Below are 17,331 nucleotides of genomic sequence, written 5' to 3' on the forward strand. Positions count from 1 at the left end.
TTCCCATCAGAAATTCTGCTGAAGATAGTCCAGACACAAGTGATGTTGACCGATGTGCCCGGAGTGCTTTCTCTGGTTCCACCAATTTTTTGCAGAAGTCTTTTAAAAGTCTGCACTGCTCTTCCCACCTCCCCATTACTCTGGAGATAATGTGGACTCCTCGTACAGTGTTCCAAGTCAAATGCCTGTGTAAATGCCCAGATAAAGTGTTAATCTCTAAGGTGCCACAAGGACTCCTCGTTGTTTTTGCTGATACAGACTAACACGGCTACCCCTCTGAAACCTGCTCAGAGTATGGCATTTGTCCCCACTGAAAATGCCACTTGCCACATACGAGATAAAAAAATGTGTCTGAAGCCTAGAGGTGCTCACATGTCCAGTCAAATTGAGCTCTCACTCATCCCCATGCAATCCCACTAAAGATACTGAGCAAAATTTAGATGAGGTGTAAAAGGGTGTCACGCCATTGAAGTCAATAGACGTACAGCCATCTGAATTTAGCCTGTAGTGCACAAGTGTCAGTCACCAGGACGTGGGCAGCTGGGCCTAAGAAGAGCAGGAGTCAGAAATCAGGAATCGGTGCCCAGGGTCAGGACTGGGTTATCTGGAGTGAGGCAAGGCAGGAGCAGTGCTGGATCCTAGGCAGGAACAAGGCGGGGAACAAGCAGGCACTGGAGCTATCCCAGCAGTGGGCAAATGCTTGGAGCAGCTGCTGGGCTTCAGACCCAGTCTGCTGACTCTTCCAGCCAGGCAGTCAGTCAGTCTGGCCAATTGGGAGATTCTGCTGCAAGCCAACTGTGATTCAGCTGCGAACCCTGTGTTGCTCACTAGGGAGGGTGAGCTAGCTGGACCCAGGCTCAGTTGCTAACGCTAATTCTGGACAATAAGTGTGCACTTTACAAATTGTAGGAGATAAAACAGGCCATTTGAGCTCTAGGTGCAGTTTAATTAGATCTGAGGGTATGTCTACACTATGAAATTAGGTCGATTTTATACAGTCAATTGTGTATGTCCACACTAAGTGCATTAAGTCGGTGGAGTGCGTCCTCACTACCGTGGCTAGCATCGACCTACAGAGCAATGCACTGTGGGTAGCTATCCCACAGTTCCCGCAGTGTCCGCCGCCCACTGGAATTCTGGGTTAAACTCCCAATGCCTGATGGGGCAAAAACATTATCGCTAGTGGTTTTGGGTACATGTCATCAGTCGCCCCTCCCTCCGTGAAAGCAACGGCAGACAATCGTTTTGCGCCAGACACCAGGGCGATTAGAAGAGCACAGCTAGGCATGTTGCGCATCAGAGAGGCTTTGAAATCCAGTTTCATTACTGGCCAGGCTTCGGAATGACAGTTGTGTGTATTTCTTCTTGATGCAAACCCGCCCCCTTTGTTGATTTTAATTCCCTGTAAGCCAACCACCCTCACCCCTTCGAAATAAAGTAACTATTATTTTGAAACCATGCATTCTTTCTTTATTAATTGAAACAAAATGAGATAACAGACAAGGTAGCCCGGGTGGGGTGGGGGAGGAGGGAAGGACAAGGCCACATTGCTTATTGTAGCCACACTAAAAGTCAAACTGTTTGGGCCATTCTCTGCAGTGGAGTGGCTGGGTGCTCGGAGCCTCCCCCCACGCGTTCTTGGGCGTCTGGGTGAAGAGGCTATGGAACGAGGGGAGGAGGTTATACAGTGGATGCAGCGTGGATCTGTGCTCTTGTTGGCGTTCCTGCAGCTCCAACAGACACTTCATCATGTCCGTTTGCTCCCTCATTAGCCTCAGCACCGCGTCCTTCCTCCACTCTTCATGCTCACTTAATTCTTTCCTGGCCTCTGCCACTGAATTGCCTCCATGCATTAAGCTGTGCCCTATCAGTTTGGGAGGATTGCATGAGCTTGGAAAACATGTCATCACGAGTGTGTTTTTTTCGCCTTCTAATCTGCAATATCCTCAGGGACAGAGATAATAGGGGAGTGTAGAAACATTCTAGGCTCTACGATTCTGGGGGGACTGCGTGGCCACCTGTGCTGCTGAGTTTGCCACGCTGACCAAACAGGAAATAAAATTAAAAAGTTCCCGGGGCTTTTCCTGTGTACCTGGCTAGTGCATCGGAGTTCAAAGTGCTGTCCAGAGCGGTCACAATGGAGCACTCTGGGATAACTCCTGGAGGCCAATACCATCAATTTGCGTCTGCACTACCCCAAATTCGACCCAGCAAAGTCAAGTTTAGCACTACTCACCTCACCAGGGAGGAGTACAGAGGTCGATTTTAAGAGCCCTTTAGGTCGACGGAATGGGGTTGGGTTGTATGGACGCATTCATTTTTAAATTGACCTAGTGCGGCTAAATTCTACCTAACCCCATAGAGTAGACCAGGCCTGAGCAAATAATTGATTCTTCATTTGGGGGCTGACTGAAAAATCTGGAAAAACATGTGGTGTGAACCAAAAATGATTTTTTTTCCATTTTTTCTCAACAAAACAAAAAAATAAAGGAAAAATTATTGTTTTGGTTCCTAAAGCATCATTTTTTCAACCCAAAATAATTTTTATTTCAGTTTTTGTTTTATTTCTGGTAGTTTTAAGGTGTTTTCTTTTTTGTTGTTGTTGTTGTTCTGAAAAATGAGGTAAATTTCTAATTGAAATATCATTTCAAAATGAAAAGTCGGAATATTTCATTTCAAAATGGCCAAAACAAAGTTTCAACTTTTTCAACAAATAAAATTCACTTTCAGCCAAAACTATTTGCTAAATTCAGCCTGAGTTCACACATTGTTTTGGTGTTCTAAAAAAAAGCATTTTTCAGAAAATTTATTGTTTTCCAAAAAAAATTCACCCAGCTGTAATTTTAATTACTAAACTGGAGATTTTTTAGAATTTTGAGGCTATATGCTATTCAGAGAGGCACATCACACATTCACTATAGAACGTGTACTGGGTTTTGATGTAGTATAATCATTTGCAGGAACACAGCTTTGCATTTTCATGTGACCTCCAGAAGAAGAAAGAGGAGCGTCCATGTACCAGCAATGCAGATAAAGGTGAGCAATCGTTTTCATGTTCTCTCCATGGGTACTAATGCGGAGAGTGGACTAGACGATACATCTGAGGGAAGGGAGCAGAAGAAGACTCCACCAAGTAGAAAGCATGAGATGCACTGTCCCAGGGATGGGGGTTCCACGACCACCGCTCCCAAAAGAAGGAGGCGGGTGGTGGTGATTGGGGACTCCCTCCTCGGGGGAACTGAGTCATCTATCTGCCGTCCCGACCAGGAAAACCGAGAGGTCTGCTGCTTGCAAAGAGCTAGGATTCACGATGTGATGGAGAGACTGCTGAGACTCATCAAGCCCTCGGATCGCTACCCCTTCCTGCTTCTCCACGTGGGCACCAATGATACTGCCAAGAATGACCTTGAGAGGATCACTGCAGACTACGTTGCCCTGGGAAGAAGGATAAAGGAGTTTGAGGCGCAAGTGGTGTTGTCGTCCATCCTCCCTGTGGAAGGAAAAGGCCTGGGTAGAGTCCGTCGAATTGTGGAAGTCAACGAATGGCTACGCAGGTGGTGTCGGAGAGAAGGCTTTGGATTCTTCGACTATGAGATGGTGTTCCAAGAAGGAGGAGTGCTAAGCAGAGACGGGCTCCACCTAATGAAGAGAGGGAAGAGTATCTTCGCAGGCAGGCTGGCTAACCTAGTGAGGAGGGCTTTAAACTAGGTTCACCGGAGGAAGGAGACCAAAGCCTGAGATAAGTGGGGAAATGGGATCCTGGGAGGAAGCAGAAGCAGGAGAGGACAAGAGGGGAGGACTCCTGTCTCAGACTGAGAAAACGGGACAATCAGCAAGTTACCTTAAGTGCCTATACACAAATGCAAGAAGCCTGGGAAACAAGCAGGGAGAACTGGAAGTCCTGGCACAGTCAAGGAACTACGATGTGATTGGAATAACAGAGACTTGGTGGGATAACTCACATGACTGGAGTACTGTCATGGATGGATATAAACTGTTCAGGAAGAACAGGCAGGGCAGAAAAGGTGGGGGAGTTGCGTTGTACGTAAGAGAGGAGTATGACTGCTCAGAGCTCTGGTATGAAACTGCAGAAAAACCTGAGAGTCTCTGGATTAAGTTCAGAAGTGTGATGTCGTGGTGGGAATCTGCTATAGACCACCAGACCAGGGGGATGAGTTGGACAAGGCTTTCTTCCAGCAACTAACAGAAGTTACTAGATCGCAGGCCCTGGTTCTCATGGGAGACTTCAATCACCCTGATATCTGATCGGAGAACAATACAGCGGTGCATAGACAATCCAGGAAGTTTTTCAAAACTGTAGGGGACAATTTCCTGGTGCAAGTGCTGGAGGAACCAACTAGGGGCAGAGCTCTTCTTGACCTGCTGCTCACAAAGAGGGAAGAATTAGTAGGGGAAGCAAAAGTGGATGGGAATCTGGGAGGCAGTGATCATGAGATGGTCGAGTTCAGGATCCTGACAAAAGGAAGAAAGGGGAGCAGCAGAATACAGACCCTGGACTTCAGAAAAGCAGACTTTCACACTCTCAGGGAACTGATGGGCAGGATCCCCTGGGAGAATAACATGAGAGGGAAAGGAGTCCAGGAGAGCTGGCTGTATTTTAAAGAAGCATTATTGAGGGCACAGGAACAAACCATCCCGATGTGTAGAAAGAATAGTAAATATGGCAGGCGACCAGCTTGGCTTAACTTTGCTGATCTTAAACACAAAAAAGAAGCTTACAAGAGTGGAAGATTGGACAAATGACCAGGGAGGAGTATAAAAATATTGCTCAGGCATGCAGGAGTGAAATCAGGAAGGCCAAATCATGCTTGGAGTTGCAGCTAGCAAGAGATGTTAAGAGTAACAAGAAGGGTTTCTTCAGGTATGTTAGCAACAAGAAAAAGGTCAAGGAAAATGTGGGCCCCTTACTGAATGGGGGAGGTAACCTAGTGACAGAGGATGTGAAAAAGCGAATGTATTCAATAATTTTTTTGCCTCTGTCTTCATGAACAAGGTCAGCTCCCAGACTGCTGCACTGGGCAGCACAGTATCGGGAGAAGGTGACCAGCCCTCTGTGGAGAAATAAGTGGTTCAGGACTATTTAGAAAAATTGGATGTGCACAAGTCCATGGGGCCGGATGCGCTGCATCCGAGGGTGCTAAAGGAGTTGGCGGATGTGATTGCAGAGCCATTGGCCATTATCTTTGAAAACTCATGGCGATCGGGGGAGGTCCCAGATGACTGGAAAAAGGCTAATGTAGATTTCACCCTGATATTCTATGATTCTCCATAAGGGAATAATGCAACTGTTTTTAATAATAGAATCATAGAATATCAGGGTTGGAAGGGACCTTAGGAGGTCATGTAGTCCAACCCCCTGCTCAAAGCAGGACCAATCCCCAACTAAATCATCCCAGCCAGGGCTTTGTCAAGCCTGACCTTAAAAACCTCTAAGGAAGGAGATTCCACCGCCTCCCTAGGCAACCCATTCCAGTGCTTCACCACCCTCTTAGTGAAAATTTTTTTCCTAATATTCAACCTAAACCTCCCTCACTGCAACTTGAGACCATTACTCCTTGTTCTGTCATCTGGTACCACTGAGAACAGTTTAGATCCATCCTCTCTTGAACCCCTTTTCAGGTAGTTGAAAGCAGCTATCAAATCCCCCCTCATTCTTCTCTTCTGCAGACTAAACAATCCCAGTTCCCTCGGCCTCTCCTCATAAGTTATGTGCTCCAGCCCCCTAATCATTTTTGTTGCCCTCTGCTGGACTCTTTTCAATTTTTCCACATCCTTCTTGTAGTGTGGGGCCCAAAACTGGACACAGTACTCCAGATGAGGTCTCACCAATGCTGAATAGAGGGGAATGATCACATCCCTCGATCTGCTGGCAATACCCCTACTTATACAGCCCAAAATGCCATTAGCCTTCTTGGCAACAAGGGTATACTGTTGACTCATATCCAGTTTCTCATCCACCGTAACACCTAGGTCCTTTTCTGCAGAACTGCTGCCTAGCCACTCGGTCCCTAGTCTGTAGCAGTGCATGGGATTCTTCCGTCCTAAGTGCAGGACTCTGCGCTTACCCTTGTTGAACGTCATCAGATTTCTTTTGGCACAATCCTCTAATTTGTCTAGGTCCCTCTGTATCCTATCCCTACCCTCCAGCATATCTACCACTCCTCCCAGTTTAGTGTCATCTGCAAACTTGCTGAGGGTGCAGTCCATGCCATCCTCTAGATCACTAATGAAGATATTGAACAAAACCGGCCGCAGGACCGACCCTTGGGGCACTCTGCTTGATACCGGCTGCCAACTAGACATGAAGCCATTGATCACTACCCGTTGAGCCCGACGATCTAGCCAGCTTTCTATCTACCTTATAGTTCATTCATCCATCCCATTATTCTTTAACTTGTTGGCAAAAATACCGTGGGAGACCGTATCAAAAGCTTTACTAAAGTCAAGGAATAACATGTCCACTGCTTTCCCCTCATCCACAGAGCCAGTTATCTCCTCATAGAAGGCAATTAGGTTAGTCAGGCACGACTTGCCCTTGGTGAATCCATGCTGATTCTTCCTGATCACTTCCCTCTCCTCTAAGTGCTTCAGAATTGATTCCTTGAGGAGCTGCTCCATGATTTTTCCAGGGACTGAGGTGAGGCTGACTGGCCTGTAGTTCTCCTGATCCTCCTTCTTCCAGTTATCCAGGACCTCCCCCATTCGCTATGAGTTTTCAAAAATAATGGCCAATGGCTCTGCAATCACATCCGCCAACTCCTTTAGCACCCTCGGATGCAGCGCATCCGGCCTCATGGACTTGTGTTCGTCCAGCTGTTCTAAATAGTCGGTCGCCTGCCATATTTACTATTCTTTCTACCCATCGGGATGGTTTGTTCCTGCAACCTCAATAAGGATTCTTTAAAATACAGCCAGCTCTCCCGGACTCCTTTCCCCCTCATGTTATTCTCCCAGAGGATCCTGCCCATCCAATGGGTACAGACAGACACAGGCAGCACAACGTACCAATGTGATTGTGACGGGTTCGGTCACAGAGATCCCCTTGTTACTGTCACCTGATGTGATGAATTTATCTCTGAGCCTGTTTTCCGTGCCAGCTTGGGACTCCAAAACCCTGCCTTGTTGATCCAGACATGCTAGCCTGCTGCAACACAGACTCAGGTCTGGTCCACGCCCCCAAAGCTGCAGACTTTAACCAAAAAACTGCTCAATAGGTCACTTATCTCCAGCATCCAGACACCCAGTTCCCAATGGGATCCAAACCCCAAATAAATCCATTTTACTCTATATAAAGCTTATAGAGGGTAAACTCATAAATTGTCCGCCCTCTATAACACTGATAGAGAGATATGCACAGCTGTTTGCTCCCCCAGGTATTAATCACTTACTCTGGGTTTATCAATAAACAAAAGTGATTTTATTAAGTATAAAAAGTAGGATTTAATTGGTTCCAAGTAATAACAGACAGAACAAAATAAGTTACTAAGCAAAATAAAACAAAACACGCAAGACTAAGCCTAAATCATTAAGAAATGTATTACAGGGAAATCTCACCCTTAGAGAAGGTGACAGCTAGTGGTGACAGCAAATGCTCCAATCCCTCAGATAGAGACAAGCACCTACAAGATCTCTATCAAGCATTCTTAAAACTACAATACCCACCTGCTGAAGTGAAAAAACAGATTGACAGAGCCAGACGAGTACCCAGAAGTCACCTCCTACAAGACAGGCCCAACAAAGAAAATAACAGAACACCACTAGCTGTCACCTTCGGCCCCCAACTAAAACCTCTCCAGCGCATCATCAGAGATCTACAACCTATCCTGAAAGATGATCCTTTACTCTCACAGATCTTGGGAGACAGACCTGTCCTTGCTTACAGACAACCCCCCAACCTAAAGCAAATACTCACCAGCAACCACACATCACTGAACAAAACCACTGACCCAGGAACCTATCCTTGTAACAAACCCCGATGCCAACTCTGTCCACATATCTATTCAAGTGACATCATCATAGGACCTAATCACATCAGCCATACCATCAGGGGCTCGTTCACCTGCACATCTATCAATGTGATATATGCCATCATGTGCCAGCAATGCCCCTCTGCCATGTACATTGGCCAAACCGGACAGTCTCTTCGCAAAAGAATTAATGGACACAAATCTGACATCAGGAATCATAATACTCAAAAAACAGTGGGAGAACACTTTAACCTGTCTGGTCATTCAGTGACAGACCTGCGGGTGGCTATATTACAACAGAAAAACTTCAAAAACAGACTCCAACGAGAGACTGCTGAGCTGGAATTGATATGCAAACTAGACACAATCAACTCAGGATTGAATAAGGACTGGGAATGGCTGAGCCATTACAAACATTGACTCTATCTCCCCTTGTAAGTATTCTCACACTTCTTATCAAACTGTCTGTACTGGGCTATCTTGATTATCACTTCAAAAGCTTTTTTTCTCTTACTTAATTGGTCTCTCAGAGTTGGTAAGACAACTCCCACCTGTTTATGCTCTCTGTATGTGTATATATATATCTCCTCAATATTTATTCCACTCTGTATGCATCCGAAGAAGTGGGCTGTAGTCCACGAAAGCTTATGCTCTAATAGGACCTCAGAGTTATACTTCGCATTTATAGCTTCAGATACAAGAATGATACTGAATATATTCATCCTATTTGTATGAATGGATTCAGTAGATTATAAGCTTTGTAATGATATCTTACAAGAGACCTTTTGCATAAAGCATATTCCAGCTACATTCATAAAGCATATGGAGTGCAACGTCACAGTGATGATATTGGTTAGCAGGAAAGGCAGCAATCTCAGCACACCAGCTGCCTAATGGTAGTGGACTTTTTTGTAGGGATCACAGTAAAGAGGAGCTGAAGGAGGACAATGTGGCGGCTTTGCAGATATTTATAGGGAGCACCTCCCTTGGGGGAGGGGCTGCATGGGAGAAAACAGGAGGTGAAAGTCAACTTCTTGATAGTGATTAAGAGGTGACAAGCAGCATGGGGACAGGCTGTGAAGCGCCAGGCTTGACACTGAAGACAAGTAGTGTCTGTATGATGACCTAGAGAGGGCGGAGCCAGTGGAGGGATGCAAAGAGAGGGGGACCTGGTGGAAACTATGAGTGAGGAAAATGATCTTTGCAGCAGCATTTCCAATGGATACATGTGGGACAAGGTTGCATTTGCCAAGGCCAGAGAAAGGGTTAGGCAACACCAATACCCCTGCTGAAGAATACAGTTTACCAGACACATAGCTCTCATTCAGTGCAACACTTTTCAATGCTCGAGGCTCCTGCAATTCAGGAAGAGGAAATAAACCTCACAGAACATACAATTGCTTGGTGTCTCCTTTAAAGTCTTCTCCTGTGCTCGTAATTGCTTTCTTCTTCCCCTCTTCTCCTTAAATCATGTCTTAACCCCCTTTCCTTTGCATAGCCTTCCTACCATGACACTGTCTTGTATCCATAGTGCAGTGCTGTGTATTGCATTTGTCTGAGTCGGGGACTGCAAGCTCTTTGAAGCAGGGTGTGTGTCTGTTAAAATGCTACATACATTGACAGTGCTCTGTAACTGACTGGAAGTGACCCAGAGCAAGCACGCAACCAGCAACAAGATGAGCCAGATTAACTCTGGTTTGAACACTAGTCAGGGGGAAAGCTGGACAGCATCAACCACTCTGGAGATGCTTCTTAAAAAAGAATGATTAAAGATGGTTTGGGTTTCACCACAAAGCCAAAGGCCAGTTGGGGAGGTGTGTGGAGGACACAGGCAGCCATCTTAGAGTTCTGCCCTCAGCATGGGGACAATTCTCTACTGTGAATAGAAAGCAGAACTGCAAAAGGCAAGAGAAGATGGCTTCAGATCAGGAAAGGAGCTGTGTTATGCCACCGCATCTCTGCTGAAGCTCATTGCTCTTGATGGCTGGAGCAGCAGAATTCCGAACTGAAGGAGGCCAGTGCTGTATTCTCAGGCATGCCTCTATTGTGGAGTCAGAAGTCAGCTAAGGGAGAGCTGGCTCTAGGATTCTATTACATATGAAAGCAAACAAAGGGAAGGGATGATGCACCTGCTAATGGAAAAGGTGGAGCAAGTTTAGAGCTGCTGCTGTCTAGGATCTCTAACACAAGGTGTAAAAAGACATTATTCCATAGATAGGTGGAAAAGATCTTCAATGGTGCAGCTTCATGTTCTTGCAACTAAGGGGGAGAGAGATAGGCAGGCCAAAAGGCCAGGTTTGTTTGAGCATTATTTTAGTTTTGTGCTACAAATGTGAAAGCCAAAGGCAAGAAGTGGAAGTGTCTGACGGAGAAGGATCTGACCTGTTGAGGAAGTGGGTAAGTAATGGTTGAAAGCTCTGGGGTATTTAAGAAATTAAATGAAGCTCCCAAAGGAGTGGCGTTTGGGATATGAACAGGATTTGTCAGGGTCTGCAGGATTCTTTGGGGTGCATGGTGGAAGGGGCAGGCTGTGGAGTGTGTACGCACCTACGTGTGTGCGAGTGCATCATTTGGGAGTGCAGCAATGGGGCAGCTGTGGTGTTTCAAAACAGGTGTGTTAAAATGTGGAGTCTCCTAGAGGCAGATTTCATTGAAGCTAGCCCAGGGAGTGCACTGAGATCTCCCTTCATCACCAGGGATCCCTGCACTGCAGGAGGAAGAACAAGCAATCACACTGCAAGGCTTTTTGCCAAAGGTATAGTGCTAGTCTCCGGCCAGGTTCCCAGAAGATCCTGAAAGGCAGAATCAGCACATTGTCCAGACCCCGAGGCTTTGCCTCCATCCCAGCCAACACCGCCACATTTTGGGAAGCTGCCCCCTCTCACAGCAGGGGAGTTCGTGGCAGTTTTGTTCTGTCACAACTTCCCCACTGTCATGGCGGGTATATATCCCACGCTGGCATGGAAACCAAGGAGTGAACGCAAGAACTGCTGGCCAGCACTGATGGGCAGCCCCACACCAGTTGGGAGAATAAAGGATCTGGGAAGCAGAGGGGCAGGGTGGCTGCCAGAGAGGCAAGGAGGCTGGGGACTGAAGCTCCTGGTGTAAAGTTGCCCTAGAGCACGGATAACCAGATCTACAGGCTGGAGAAGGCCCTGGAGCCCAGAGAGGTAGGAAGGAGCACAGGGCCAAGCAGGAGGAGTTGTTGGGGGCCTGATTGCATCTGCCTGGTTGAAGGGCCCTGAGTTGGAAGCCAGTGGAGTGGGCAGGCCTGGGCTCCCCTATCAATCCCTCAGAAACTTAAAGACCAAACAGGTTTCCAGATCCCTGAGCATCAGGACCAGCTGACCCCACCAAGTAAAAGGGGAAACCCTACATACCCCAGTGGGACTGAGACGAACACTTCTTGGCCCAGAATGGGACTATCGGAGAGACTCAGGCAAGCGGAGCTGACTGACTGCCCTGCCAGACTGAGAACTTGGTGCAATGCTCTGTCTGACCGAAGGAGACAGTGTCGCATCAGCCCATCAGCCCAGACCCACGTGCAGCAGATTTTCTACCTTTGGGTTCATCACATTGGATTCTGCTGGGGAAAAGCTGGGATGAAGCCCAAAGGGTATGGGATTCTTAATTTAGTTCAGAAAAGCAGACTTTCACACATTGTATCCTGTAGTTCTATATCCCTGATGATTTATTCCAAGATAGAGACGAGCCAAATAGATGGCTCATGCCAACTGAGACATTTAAATTGGTTTGGTCACAGCTAAATCCTATTCAGAACTAGTCAAAAATGGAGAAGGGCAGGATCAACTGCAGTATCGGTGATCTTGAAATCACATTTGCAACAAACTGGCTTTTCTTTTTCCATATTTTCATGGGTGTTTTCAATGGAATTTTCCACTTTCCACTTTCAAAATCAGACAATTTCATTTTAAAAATGTACCTGTTTTGGAAAAAAAATCCTACCATGTGGCTGAGCCAAACAATCAAAAGTTTAATCAAATCTAACGGTGACACTGCAACAATCAGAAACCCGAAAAAAGAAACAAAACCCAACAATTTCTTTGACAGTCGACAAGCTGATTTTTTTTCCCATGTAAAGTTTCCATTGACAATTTTTGAATAATTCCAAAAAATTAAAGACTTAAAAAATATTACTTTGTTTTCACAAAAAAAAATCATTTTGGAAAAAGCCAAATTTCCATAGACTATTGTTTTCATGTGCAAAATTGCATCCAGGTCTAACCCCAGACCGGAAGATCTTAGCTATATTGTATTGAAACAAGTATTCCTCTGGCAAGTGGAGCTGGGCCTTTATTGCACTCATATACCCTGAAAACTTGCATTATACTTACAAGATGCTGCCATCAGAAGATGAGTTGAGCACTATCCCCTAGTTACTGCTAAGCTCTCCAAGCTGGAGGGAACACTATGGGATTGATTCTGATCTAACGTACCATATTTTACACCAAAATAACTCCATTGGCTTTAATATGTGATGTCACAGCAGGATCAGGTCCTGCGTTCTTTCATCCTTTCCTTGGGGAGGTGATGTTTCTTTGAATGCAGTCACGGAATCAACCAGTCAGCCTTATCCAATGAGGCAATGAAAGCTGATGGCATGCTTCAGTTAAAAGGTCCTGCAAACTCTGGTTTAGGTGTCTATATATGCAGCTGTTCTTCACATATACACACCCAAGTACCTCTTTCTGAAGAGAGTGTGGTGGTAAAGAGTACATTTTTTATAGTCTTCCATAAAATGTTTCTTTTACTCATGGAAATTAAATGCACTCATTTGGTCAGACTCAACCCTCAGTTACACTCCTCCAATCCCAGTGAAGTCGGTTTTGTTGTAGAAGTGAATCTGAGAGCAGAATTTGGCTCTGCTTCTTTAACTCTACCCAACAGGGCCTTTTAGTTGCATAATCCAAACTGGAGTTTGACTTTCAAATTTCAATTTCCTTTCTTGTCGATTTTCTGCTGGACTTCGTACTATGGAAACGTCCCTCTGTTTTTTGATAAGACAGCGAGAAGTTCAGAGGCTGGATGATCAGCCTAGTTATCTCAGCACAAAAGGAACAGCTGTGTACGGAGAAGGAGGGCTTTCTCTACAGACTTTTCATTATGCTTGAAGTCCCCTTGTTGCCTACTACACCTCAATAAACTCACCTCAACAAGCTTGTTGGCTTTAGCCAACTCATGTTTTTATGTCGCAGCGAAGATGCACTTCAAAGAAATCTCCCTTTGAAGACCATGATAAAAGAGAGTCAAAGAAAATGGAATCCATCATCAAATAACTTGTCTTTTTTTTTTTGCCTTAAAAAATACAGACCTTATCTGTTATAAATTATTTAAGAGAAGTCCTGCTGACTTTGCTCTGTCTATTTCTCTTTGTCTCTCTCTGTTTGGTGAGTATTTCATCCAGTTCCCTGAATCACTGACAGATCCCAAATGCAATTCATCTTCTTACCCAGTTAAAAGGTGCAAGTGTAGAAATCAGTCCTTTTCTCTGTAGTGAGTTCACACTTCTGAAAATTCTCATTACAGATGAGGAAGAGTCAGATAGCTAAACTTATACATTTCTGGTACTCCAGAAAAGAATGTAAAAATATTTTTCTACTTCTTTGTAACATGAGCTACCAGTAAAAATGGGACACAACACAATTAGAAGGGTAAGAACTAGAGATGGGCCTGAACCCAAACCCTGGATCCAAATTTTGGCTGGGTTCAGCGTGTGCATCCAAATGTTTTGTCTCAAGCTAATCACTAGTTATATGAAGGGCTCTCTCTCTCTCTGGATATCTGAAGGTGATTGGGTAAGTCTAGGCCGACCAGTAGCAGAAACTAAGGTCTTCCAGAAACCATGGTTATTAAGAACCTGAAGGCAAGTTAGACGATGATGCTTGCTTTATCACGATAAAGCTGAAGCAAGAACATTCTGGCTAATTCCCAAATTTGATCCCAACTAATCTAGTAGGATTTTTTTTGACTGAACAGTTTTCCATCAGAAAACACAATTTCGTTGAAATCAAAATGTTTTGTGTGACTATGTCATTTCTGATGAAATTTTTTGATGTAAAAATGTCTAACTTTCTTGTTTGTTTGTTTCATTTGGATAATGCTGAAATGTTTCATTTTGATCAGGTAAAAACATTTCTTTTTGACTGTATAGTTTTGTTTTATTTCTTATTAAAGTTTATATTACACTATTCATTTTAATATATCACACTTATGTATTAGAACAGACGTGGGCAAACTGTGGGCCACATCCGGCCCACGGGACCGTCCTGCCCAGCCCCTGAGCTCTCGGCCTGGGAGCCTAGTCCCCGCCCCTCCCCCACAGCCACTGGGTGTCGCAGCTGTGAGCTCCTGCTGGTGGTAAGGGAGCGGGGAGTGGGGGGGGCTGGGTAGGGAAGCGGGGGTCTTGGGGGCAGTCAGGAAGGAGGGGGCGGTCAGGGGATGGGGCAAAGGGAGGGTTGGGAGTGGGAGTTCCGGGGAGCCTGAGGGGGGGCTGTCAGGGGGTGGGGATGTGGATAGGGGTCGGGCACAAGGGGCAGGGGGGTTGGATGGGTTGGAGGTTCTGAGGGGGGCAGTCGGGGCGGGAAGTGGGAGGGGGCGGATGGGGGTGGGGGGCGAGGCTGTTTGGGGAGGCACAGCGTTCCCTACCCAGCCCTCCATACAGTTGCGCAACCCTGATGTGGCCCTCGGTCCAAAAAGTTTGCCCACCCCTGCATTAGAATATATAATAAAATGTTAAACCTATGTCATATTCTATATTATAGCACAGTGTTTTGACATTATCAAACATCAGGATTTGACGTTGTCAGATTCAGTGTTTCAGTGGTTCTGAATCAAAAATTTTCACAATTTCCATTTCATGGAATATCAATTTTTCAAATGAAGACAGATTTCAAAATATCAGAATGTCCCATGGAGCAGAAATTCCTTTTTTTGACCAGCTCCAATCCCCACCATCCCGTCTAAGGTACCGCATGTCAAACATTCCATTCAGTGGAACCCAACAGGCAATAAAAACATCGAAGCAGCATGAGGGGGAAACTGTAGCTTAACATGGTGGGTGCAGCACTGACCACATGCCTCTCCAGTACCGTACTGTGATTGTCTTTTAACAAAGGAAACAGATTTGGGGAACAGTACAGTAAAAAGCATGTAGGACAAGTTAGTTCTGGGGTCCAGGTGGGGGTGAAAGAGGGAGAAGTCAGGTGCAAAGAGCTCCACACCCACGCATGCCCTCGACTGTGCACTCGGGCATAAAGACCAGGCACAGGATAGTCCTTGTGCTGCCCACTGTCAGTGCTGTTCTTGGTGAAAGGGGTTTGGTGAGGCAGGCCCATGGGACTGACCCTCCCTTCTACACCAGCTAACAGTGCTGACCTGCTGCCAAAGACCACTCAGGTTTAAATGCAAAGAAGAACACGTTTATTCCAGGGGTCTTACTGGAACCTCTCTAGGTTTCTCCATGACCCCTGGGCCTCTTCCTCTTCCCCTTCCGGGCTCCACAGCCTGGTTTCATAAGCAGCCATTCCCAAATACTACATTTTCCCTCTCCAACACTTCCTTTATACCCCCCTCTGGTAATGAATGATACAGTTTAAACCTTCACAATCCCAGTAATTCCTTTGGATGTTACACACAAAGTCTTTCAGCCAGCGTGGGGGCCCACAGGAGCAAAAAGTCTGTGTCACCCTTGGGACACCAGAAGACAGCAGAGGCGGGTCTGGAAGCAAAACTGGAACCACTGCCTGAACAGGCAAAAACCTCTGTTGGAGCAAGCAGTACCCCTTCAGCTGCTGATGGTGCAGTGGGGATTTCCAGACCTCTGATGGGCTCCCGTACCTGCACTAAATTATTGATATGCCAATGGGACCCATTGTGCAAGTCGTATGTTACCACTCCTAGATGCCACATAACCTGCATTGGAAGTGAGAGCTGTGACCCAAACGTGGGCCCCCTGCATGGTCTGTGTACACATACCAATTGCTCCACGGCCAGGGCCTGCACCCTAGCCCTCCGTTTGCCATCGCTGGAACCTTTGGCGTATGCCTGACACTTCTATACATGGTTGTGAACCTCCCGCAGACCATTCCTGGCCTCCTTAGAAAGGGATGTAATACGTCTAATCACAAGCACGCCTCTGAACCCAGCATCAGCAAAGCCAGGGACTGACCTGTCGCTCTCTGGAGAGCCACCCGGTAATGTTGTAATATTGAGTGGAGAGTTTGCAGAAAGGGCAAACACTGGGACAGATGAGCCCATAGTCCGTTCTTCAACCAGAGATTAAATCACTCTGTACCTCCATTAGCCTCAGAGTACAGACATGCCAGATCCCTTTATCCACTAGGAATTGGGTGAAACAAGCAGAAACAAACTGAGGTCCAAGATCAGTAATTATTGTGCGGGGATAACCCCACCTAAAGCACCACTCCTCCGGATGATCACAGACGACTTGGGCTGTTACTAGGTTGCTAACTGCTACCTCCAGCCATTTGGAAAAAAGATGGTAGGCTGCTCACAGAAACCACTGATTCTGTGGGGACATGGGTTATTTCTCCACATATGTCTAGCTGTATGGACTGCCATGGCCCAGGCAGCGGCAGGATAGTGATGAGAGGTACGCTGGTTGGCTTATACAATTTACCACTAAATAAACATGACTCACAATTTCTGACCAACTCTTCAATGTGACTGTCAATTCCTGGGCACCATAACACTGTGCAACTCTTCTGCTTCATGCAGGCCACCCCACTGCCCGCATGGCCTCTGGTACCATCACTGGGGCACCCCGAAGTACAGCATGATTGCCCCATGGAGATAATTCATGTCTCACATGAACATAATCCTCCAAATAATATGGAACAGTTTTTGGCCAGCCCTGATTAACATATCTGAGAGCTTCTGGTAACACTGCATCCTGGAGCAGTGCCTCTGATAATGATTTGGGAGTTACAAGAGAGAGGTCAGGCAGACAGGGCTGGCTCTAGGTTTTTTGCTGCCCTAAGCAAAAAAATTTTTGGCTGCTTCCCCCCCCCCCCCCCCCCCCCCCCCCCACACACACACACACACACACCCTGGTGCTTTTCTTTGGTTTTTACACATGTTTGCACTTTGCAGTTTTGTTTTGACTGTTTAAAATTTTTAAAAAAATGAAAACAGAGAATTTGTAGTTAGTGAAATAAAACAATTTCCTATTAGTATAATTTTAACATTTAATTTTAACAAAAACACAATTACAAACAATTTGAGTTCAACTATACACTGTAATGAAAAATGTTAGTGTCTTCCAGTTTCTTATAAATTAAAAGAATTTATATGAACTGAATTT

This window comes from Malaclemys terrapin, chromosome 5 (assembly GCF_027887155.1).
Source record: "Malaclemys terrapin pileata isolate rMalTer1 chromosome 5, rMalTer1.hap1, whole genome shotgun sequence".
NCBI lineage: Eukaryota > Metazoa > Chordata > Testudines > Emydidae > Malaclemys > Malaclemys terrapin.